Source organism: Elephantulus edwardii, unplaced genomic scaffold, assembly GCF_000299155.1.
Source record: "Elephantulus edwardii isolate Elephantulus edwardi_28Jun2011 unplaced genomic scaffold, EleEdw1.0 scaffold00142, whole genome shotgun sequence".
Taxonomy (NCBI): Eukaryota; Metazoa; Chordata; class Mammalia; order Macroscelidea; family Macroscelididae; genus Elephantulus; species Elephantulus edwardii.
The window spans coordinates 2,299,616-2,310,116 of NW_006399892.1; the positions used below are offsets into that span (position 1 = coordinate 2,299,616).

Consider the following 10,501-nt stretch of genomic DNA (forward strand, 5'->3'; position numbering starts at 1 on the left):
TCTCTCGGAGGGGAATGACAAGGAATGGAAAAGGACATACTGACAAAGGAGATAAATCAGAACTGGTTTTGACAAAGACTGTGGCACCATTAGAATAAATGCACCATCAGCTGTTTAAACCCACTCCCTGCAAACAAAAGAGAAAGTGTTATGGCAGGGGATCTAAAAAGAGCCCTAAAGAATTTAGAGATGATGATTGCACCACCTCTTCTCTACTTTAGTCTCCCAAGAAGTAAGGAAAACAAACAAAGCAGGTGAGGACAATATAGAGAAGGCAATGGAGAAATAGGAAACTCTTGGGCTGAGCTGTTGTGATCAGTGAGGCGCTGGGTGGAACTCTGAGGTACGTGTGTGCTCTGGTAGTGTGTGCCCAACACCTGAGTGTCCTTTATAAAAGGTATTGTGTGATCAGTGTCACACTGGCTCCGAGGCACACATGTTTCTTGTTGGCATACCTGGACATCCTTTACAGTGATACCATGTGCTAGAAAGGAGTTTTTAAAAAAACCTTCAGACAGCTGTTAGAGATGATGGAGCTCATTCTCAGTGGGCAGAGGCACAGCTTAATTCATTAAGCCTTAATTTAAACACCCCTTGAGATTGGAAACATATGATGAGGGCAGACTCTTCAAAATCTCCCATATGTGTTCACTGGCAATCAGATACACCTCCTAGTGAACAACCAATATGGGCTACGTGGAAGGATCCATTAGACCATGTATGGAAAGGACCTGATCCTTTACTAACCCACAGAACAGACCACATCCTGTGTGGGTTTCTGGTCCTCATGTCCAATTCCTACCTGCCTACTGAGAAGATGTGTCAATTGTGCATTCACGACAAGAAGATGAGACAGAGGAAAAGGAAGTCAAAGCCCCAGACGCCACTCAACCAACAGGCTCTTGACTTTAACTCTGGGAGTGGTACACCCAGTGGTCCTGTGTTTATAACACTGCTTATCGCTGCTTTGACCATCAATAATGCCACAGCAGGAGAAGCTAATCAGACCAGGAGGGACCAGTCTTTGGAAAAGGACTTCATACCTGGAAGGGTGAGGGTACAGTACAGGAGAAGATGCTGAGTAAGAAATATTATCTCAGTGACTGGTGTAGTGAGATTATTGGATTAGGATAGGTCAGGGTTCAGAGCTATTTTACACAGGGTCATAGGACTCACAGATGACTAGATGGCACATCAAAACAACAACAATAACAAGTCATCTTCCTGATGTTTTCTGCTGTCAGCATCAATAATTATGTATCTCTGTCCATTTACTCTTCTGAATCCAGCTGACTTTTAGGGAGTTTTCAGTCATTGTATTGTTCTGGTGATTCTTTAATTTCGTTTTGTATGTGAAATATTTCCTTTGCATGTGAAATTAATGAGATTGTTTAGTAACTTCTACAGTTTAAAGGATCTCCTTTTTGGAGGATAGGAACAAACATGAATTCCTGCCATTCATTTGGCAGACAACACTTCAAACCTTCCTGGGTAGGATAGTGAGCATGCCCAAAGCAGCATATCTTTCCGGAATATCTTCCGCTGCTCTTACAACAATTAATCAGTCTGATTCCTCCATCCTTTTATTTTTTTTTCTTTGTCAATGCTTTCAGTGAACCATGAACTTTTCTCTTATTACCGTTTGTTATATCATAGGGTTTATTGCTTAAAATCACTTTCACAGCCATTGGCTTTGGTTTTCACCACATACAGGATGGACATATAAATGAATCACTGTGGTATTTCTTAGTTTTTCCCATCCAGTGCTTCTTTTTCAGCCACTTCCTGTGCCTTTCTATTCATTATGATACAGTAACTATCATTCCATCTGTCTTCTTTTTACACTTCCTACAAATCGTTCAATATTTTACTCATAGAATCTTTTACTAACACAACTTAATGTTTTAATGTATCCTTCAGTTCTTTCAATTTGGGAATTCCTAGTGTGTTCTTCCCTTTGAATTTCCCTACATCAGCTCTTTGCACACTTGGTCAAAGTATTTGTCTTGTTGAAATTCTTCTGTCTAGATATCTTACATCAGCATTTGTCCCTTTCTTTTGACCTCTCTGTGCATTAAAGAAGTGTTAGAGTCTCTTTTGACATGTGTTTTGGTCTTTTGTTTTTCCAATCTGCAATGGCATTTTCTTTTCTTCATGGATGATGCTCTTGATGTGATTAAATAGTTGTCCAGTTTTTAGTCCTGATAGTTCAATGTATCAACTCAACTCTTAGGATGGTGTTCAATTTCACATCGTATAGACTTAAGGTTACATTAGGTTTTATGGGCTTGTTTTAATTATTTTTCAACTGATTTAAACTTAAGCATTAGTGTTGATGGTGTTGATGGTCTGTTTCATACAAAGCCTTGTTTTGCCTGCTGGTATTGAGCTTGTCCATAAAAGCTTCAAATTGTTGTTGTTGTTATGGCTGTCGAGTTGCCTGAAACTCATACAACAGACTTTGTACAACAGCCCTAAACTTTGCTCTAATTGTCAGTATGATAAAAGTCAACCCTGTCAATCTTACTGCCTCTGACACATCTACGCATATTACCCAGTCACTGAATCAATATATCGAATCGAGGGTCTTCCTCTCCTGAACTGTCCCTTCACCCTCTCAAGCATGATATCCCTTTCCAAAGATTGGGCCGTCCTTGCAACATGTCCGAATGATATCAGGCGAAGCTTCAGAATCCTTGCCTCTAAGGAGCATCCTGGTCTCACTCTCTCTCGGCTGAACCTGTTTGTTTTCCTAGCAGTTCATGCTCTTCTCAATACTCTTCTCTGGCATAACAATTCAAAGGTATCAATTCTCCTTGTATCATCCCTAGTCATTGCCCAGGTCTCTGATGCATAACAAGTAATTGCAAATACTATGTTCTGTATCAGGTGCACCTTAGTTTCCTGAGTGACATCGTTGCTCTTTAGTACTTTGGAGTGGTCTCTGACAGCAGTCTTTTCAAATGCAATTTGTCTTTTAATTTACCTACCAAGGGAGTTGATTGTGGAGCCAAGGAAACTAAAGCTGTTAACAATCTCAATCTCTTCACCATCTGTCATGATGCTGCCAATCTGTCCAGTCATAAAAATCTTTGTTTTATTGATGTTGAGCTTCAATCCACACTTAAGGCTGCAGTCCTTGACCTTCTGCAGCAAGTGCTTCAGGTCCTCCTCAGTTCCAGCTAGCAAAGTTATGTCATATGCATAACACAAATTATTAATGAGTCTTCCTTCAATTCTGATGCCACATTCCTCCTTATAGAGCCCACCCTCCTGGATAATCTGTTCTACATATGTATTGAAAAGGCTGAGTTAAGACATATTCCTGCCATATACCCTTCCAGATTTTGAACCATGCAGTGTTTCCTTGCTCTGCTCTGACGACTGCTTCCTTGTCGAAGTATAGATTTTACATAAGCTTGATCAAGTGTTTTGGGATTCCCAGTCTTCTCAGAGTCAGCCACAGTTTGTTGTGATCCACACAGTTAAATGACTATGCATAGTCAATGAAACACAGACAGACATTTCTCTTGCACTCCCTGCTTTCAGTCAAGATCTATCTAATAAGCGTGTCAAATCTAATTCCTGGGTTGTCCATCTGGTGAATTTTATTAGTATAGTTAGCACTTACAGAGTTTTTAAAAAGATATTTGCAATGGATAAGTCAGTGGTTGGACCCAAATTGTATTACTGGTTTTGTAGTTACATGTCTGCCGCCAAATTCATATTTTCCAATTACTAGTCCTTCTTTAACTTTTACATTTCACTCATGCATCATTATTAATCCATCATAATTGCATTTTTTTAAACATTTGACTACAAAATTTGGTAACTGTTGTTGTTATGTGTTCCAAGTCTAGTGCAACTCACAGCAGTTCTATTGCTGTTGTGTACCATAGAGTTGGAACCAACCCATAGCTGATCACACCCTCCCCCCGCCCTCTGGCAGATTTTCAGAGGTAGTTAATAACGCGGGAGGAGATGGTGGCCTTGAAATACATGCTTTTGGCATTGCAGTGCAACACCTTGCCACTAGGCTCGAGGCTTATAGGAGTCCAGGAATAACAAATCTGAACTATGTCTTATCTTACATCATCCTATTGATACACTTGAGCCTTTTACGTCGGGCACTGTGTAAATTTATCTCATTGGAGGTCTTCCTCTCTTTCACTAACCCTTTATCTTTCTAAGCACAATGTCCCTCTAAGGAATGTTTGGTGAGGTTGTTGTTATGTGCCATTGAGTAACCTGTAACTCAGAGCGACCCTATTTACGACTCTAAGCTTACCCTATCCTGACCCACTCTCCTGAATCCAACACATCCCCCTGTGACTAACCCCCATTGTCCTAGTTGTTGTATAACTACATCTCATCTAGGGTCTTTGTCCCGTGTGCTACCCCCCCACCTTTCTGAGAATGATGTCCTTCTCCAAAGATAAGTACATCCTGGCCACATGCCAAAAGTATGTGAGATAAAGCTTCAAAATCCTGGCCTCTGAGGAGAAAATTAGTTTCACCATCTCCAAGACAGACTTATTTGTTATGCTGGTGGTCCATGGTATGTTCAAGACTCTTCTTCTCCAGCTTCAACTCAAAGCCATCAATTCTTCTTTTGTCTTCCTTAGTTCTTGTACAGCTCTCTGATGTATAGCAAGTAACTGAGAAGAACATGGCATGGATCAGGCCCACCTTAATCTCTAGACTGACATCATTGCTTCTCAGTACTCTGGAGAGGCCCCTGACAGCAGATTTCCCAATGCAATTCATCTTTTGATTTTGTGATTGCTGGTGCCAAGAGTGTTGATTGTGGAGCCAAGCAAGCTATGTCTGTTAACAACATGAATCACTTCTCCATCCATCATGGTGCTGCCAATTGATCCAGTGGTGAGAATCTTTGTCTTCCTTGATGCCACATTCCTCCTAATAAAGCCCAGCCTCTTGAATGATCTGTTATGCATATGCATTGAAAATATATGGAGACAGGATGCACCCCTGATTCACTCCCTTCCTGATTTTGAACAATGCAGTGGTTCAAAATCAAGAAGGGGGTCCATCAGGGATGTATTTTGCCTTCATACCTTATTAATCTGTATGCAGAACAGATCATCAGAGACGCTGGGCTATACGAAGAGGAATGTGGCATCAGGATTGGTGGAAGAATCATCAACAACCTATGTTATGCAGATGACACAACCCTTCTTGCTGAAACTGAGGAGGACCTGAAGCGCTTTCTGCAGAAGATCAAGGACTACAGCCACCTATATGGACTGAAGCGCAACATCAAGAAAACAAAGATTCTCACCTCTGGGCTAATTGGCAGCATCAGTATAGATGGCGAAGAGATTGAGATAGTTAACAGTTTTAGTTTACTTGGCTCCACAATCAACACTCTTGGTAACAGCAGCCAGGAAATCAAGAGAAGAATTGCATTGGGAAAGTTAGCTGTGAGGGACCTCTAAAGAGTACTGAAGAGCAACAACATCAGACTGGAGACTAAGGTGCACCTGATCCCGGCTATAGTTTCTGCAATTACGTGCTATGCCTTAGAGAGTTGGACAGTGAATAAGGTTGACAGAAAGATAATTGATTCCTTTGAGCTGTGGTGCTGGAGATGAGTGTTGAATATACCATGGACTGTTAGGAGAACAAACAGGTTTGTCCTGGAGAAGGTGAAGCTGGGATGCTCCTTGGAGTCAAGGATTCTGAAGCTTCATCTGACATACTTTGGGCATGTTGCAAGCAGGGACTGGTCTTTGGAGAGGGACATCATGTTTGGCAGAGTGGAGGGGCAGCGAAGGTAAGGAAGACCTTCGATGAGATGGATCGATTCTTTGACTGGAGCAGTGAGAATAAGTGCATTTGAGATGGCAAGGTTGGCGCAGGATAGAACAACATTTAGAGCTCTTGTACATAGGGTTGCTATGAGTCACGAGCAACTCGATGGCACATAACAACAATATTTAAGTAATAGTTGAATTAAGATGGCATTTTTTTTGGGAGTGAAGAATCTCCTCATAAATACTGTATTACTCTTTAGGGTAGACCTGAACTATATGAAAAAGAATGCAATATAAGGATTGCAGAAAGAAACATTAAATAACATGCCTTACACAAATAGTATCAGCTTGCTTGTTGCAAGAGAGAAGACTTGAGACACAGTAGAATATCAAAGCCTGTTGTTGTTATGTGTCACAGAGGCTCTATGCACAAGAGCCCTAAATCCTGCTATAACCTGTGCCAACCTCACTGTCTCTGAGACACCTACTCCCACTCCCCCAATCACTGAATCAGTTCATCCCATGAGAGTCTTCCTCTCTTGCACTGACCCTCTACTCTCCCAAACATGATGTCCCTCTCCAAGAACTGGTCCCTCATTGCAAGATGTCCAAAGTATGTCAGACGAAGCTTCAGAATTCTTGACTCCAAGGAATAGACCAGCTTCACGCTCTCTAGGACAAACCTGTTTGTTCCCCTAGCAGTTTTTGGTATATTCAACACTCTTCTCCAATAGCAAAACTCAAAGGCATCAATTATCTTTGCATCATCCCTAGTCACTGTCCAGCTTTCCAACACATAATATGCAATTGCAAAGACTATATTCTGGATCAGGCACACCTTAGTCTCCAGCCTGACATCGTACTGACTTCAGTACTCTGGAGAGATCCCTGACAAATGCAACTTGTCTCTTGATTTCCTGTCTGCTGGTACCAAGAGTGTTGACTATAGCACCAAGCAAACTAAAGCTGTTAGCTATATCAATCTCCTCACTATCCGTACCGATGTTACTCATTGGCCCAGGGGTAAGAATCTTTGTCTTCTTGATGTTGAGCTTCAATCCGTATTGAAGGCTACAGGCCTTGATCTTCTGCAGCAAGCGGCACAGGTCTTCCTCAGTTTCAGCAAGCAGGGTCATGTCATTTGCATAAAGCAGGTTCTTGATGACTCTTCCACCAATCGTGATGCCACATTCCTCCTCATACAGCCTAATGTCTCAGATGATCTGTTCTGCATACAGATTGAAAAGGTATGGAGACAAAATACATACTTGGTGGACACCCTTCCCAATTTTGAACCATGCAGTGCCTCCTTGCTCTGTTCTGATGACTGCCTCTTAGTCCAAGTGTAGGTTTCACATAAGCACAATCAGCTTTTAAATGGAATGAAAAGCAACATCAAGAAAACAAAAATCTTTATCACTGAAACAATAAGTAGCATCATGATTACTTGAGAAAAGGTTGAATTTATCAACTACCTGATTCCACTATAATTCATAACAAACACTCATGGTAGCAGCAACCACAAAGTCAAAGCATTAGGAAAATCTCCATGGTGATAAAGAGCAAGGTTGCCAGTTTAAGAATAAGATATGCCTGATCCTATCATTATGTTTTCAGTTGATTGTTACACATTTTAATGTTGAACAATAAATAAGGAATATAGAAATAATTGATACCTTTGAATTATGATGATGGCAGAGATTATAGAGCACAGCACAGACTGCCAAATTTATCTTTCCTGGAGGATATGTAAGCATGACAACCTTAGAGTCAAGGATAGTGAAATTTTGTCATGCTTTCTTTGGGCCTATTATCAACAAGATACAGGTTTTGAAAAAAAAATATTATATTAGTAAAGGTGTAGGGTCAGTGAAAAGAAGGATGGCTGCTAGGAAGAAGAATTGACATAGTGATGATCCCTCCATCTTTTCTAATATGATGCATTTGTTTTCTTACATGGACTACTATTTCTGATAACATGTCTCCAGTATGTGAGAGGAAGTTCCCAGAAGGGTAACCTGAGTTTCACCTTCAAAATAATTTTGTTATTCTTTTCACAAGACATAAAATATTCAGCACTCTTCACCAATATGACAATTCAAATATATTTATTCTTGCATATGTGTGAATAAATTTGTATATATGTATATATATTTGTGTAGACATGTGTGTGTGTGTGTATATATATATGTATAAAATTTGTATGTGTATGTGTGTGCGTATATATATATTTGTATATGTATGTGTGTGTGTGTATATATATATGTATAAAATTTGTATGTGTATGTGTGTGCGTATATATATATTTGTATATGTATGTGTGTGTGTGTATATATATATGTATAAAATTTGTATGTGTATGTGTGTGCGTATATATATATTTGTATATGTATGTGTGTGTGTGTATATATATATGATTCTCACCACTGGAAAAATTGGCAGCATCAGGATGGATGGTGAAAAGATTGAGATTGTTCACAGCTTTAGTTTGCTTGGCTCCACAATCAACACTCTTGGCACCAGCAGCCAGGAAATTAAAAGACGTATTGCCATGGGAAAGTCTGATGTTAGGGACCTCTCTAAAGTACTCAGGAGCAACGGTGTGTCTCTGGAGACAAAGGTGCATCTGGTACAAGCCATGGTCATTGCAATCACTTGTTATGCATCAGAGATCTGGACAATGACCAAGGAGGATAGAAGGAAAATTGATGCTTTTGAGCTTTGGTGTTGGAGAAGAGTGCGGAAGGTGCCATGGACTGCTAAGAGAACAAAGAGATTCATCCTGGAGAGGGTTAAACCGGGCTGCTCCTTGGAAGCAAGGATTCTGAGTCTTCGTCTGGCATATTTTTGTCATGTTGTAAGGAGATACCAGTCCTTGGAGAAGGACATCATGCTTGGGAGGGTGGAGGGCAGGCGCAGGAGGGGAAGGCCCTCTGGGAGATGGATTGATTCAGTGGCTGGGGCAATGAGATTGGCACAGGACAGAGCAGAGTTTAGAGCTGTTGTACACAGGGTTGCTATGAGTCGCAAGCTATATATATATATAGTTGACTATGTGGATCATGGCAAGTTGTGGCTGACAATGAGAAGATTGGGTTTCCCAGAGCACTTGATTGTGCATATGAGGAACCTATACCTGGACCAGAAGGCTGTTGTGCGAAAGGAGCAGGGAAGCACTCCCTGGTTTGGAACTGGGAAGGGAGGGCGTCAGGGTTGTATTCTCTCTCCATACCTGTTCAGTCTATAAGCTGAGCAAATTATCCAATAAACTAGACTCTGAAGAGAAGAAATGTGGCATTAGGATTGTATTATGCAGATGACACAATCTTACTTGCTGAAAGTGATGAGGACTTGAAACACTTGTTGCAGAAGATCAAAGAATGCAGCTTACAATATGGATTGTGTCTCAAAGTCAAGAAAACAAAGATTTTTACCACTGGACTGATAGGCAGTGACATAACGGATAGAGAGGGCATTGAATCTGTCAACAGCTTCATCTTGCTTGAATCCTCAATTAACACCCTTGGTATGAGCAGCCAGAAAACAAGGAGACTCATTGCACTGGGACAATCTACAGTTAGTGCCCTTTCCAAAATATTGATGAGTAGTGATGTCAGCTTGTGGACTAAGGTGAGTCTGATTCAAGCCATAGTCTTTTCAATTATTAGCTATGCACCCAAGACCTGGACAATTAATAAGGATGACAAAAATAATTGACACCTTTGAGCTGTGATGTTGGAGAAGAGCACTGAACATTCCATGGATGGCCAAGAGAATGAACAAATGTCTTGGAGATAGTGCAGCCATAGTTCTCTTTGGAGGCAAAAATGATGTCTTGCCTTACATACTTTGGACATGTTGGTAGGAGGTGCTATTCCTCGGAGAGGGTCACGAGGTTGGGAATGATGGAGGGTTGGCAAAGGAGAGGAAGACACTCAACCAGAGTGATTGACATGATGACTGCTTCAATAGGCTCTTGTGTGTCAGGAAGTGTGAGGATGGCCCAGGACAGGTCTTGGTTGAGAACTTTTGTTCATTGTGTTACTATGAGTCATACTCAACTTGACAGCACCTAAAAACAAACAACTCTGTGTGTGTGTGTGTGTGTGTGTGTGTTTATTGTTATGTGTTCTTGAGTTGACTGTAACTTATAGTGACCCTATGCATAATATCTGTAAACTTTATCCTGAGCCAGTCTCACTATCTCTGACAATATGCCTGCAGGCCGAGTATTTCAGCATCTTAAGATTCTGGCATGCCCACATGTTGGTGGACTCTGTTAGCCAGAGACCCTCAGTTCATCTGGCAATTCCCATCTACTGACACCCACTTGGGATAAAAGAAAGCTGCCCGCTGAGGGCCTACTGTGCTAAGAATCGGTTTTATCCTGGAAGTTACGATGGCCTCTTGCATCTTGAGGAAGGATATGCATGGAACACTCAGGGCTCTTGTGGCTTTCTTTTTGTCCCAACTGGGTGTCAGAATATGGGACTTGCCAGATGAACTTAGAATCTCTGGCTAACAGTCCACCACCAGCATGTGGACATGCCAGGATTTTAACATGTTCTAGTGCCCTTGGTCCTGGGGCCCTTGGGCTTGGCTTTAATTGTTTTTGGTCGTACATTTTTATAGATGGTATAGCACTGGTCTGTCCATTTGCTTTACAGAGGTAACTCAATGGCCAAATGTACTATTAGTCACCCATCGTGGACAGTGTTTCATGG

The 10,501-nt window shown here is 41.2% G+C and overlaps 1 pseudogene; it reads left to right on the plus strand.

Annotated features, from left to right (window-relative positions):
• Window positions 1-613: 613 nt before the first annotated feature.
• Window positions 614-10,501, plus strand: part of LOC102870847 — a 138,165-nt pseudogene continuing 128,277 nt past the window's right edge.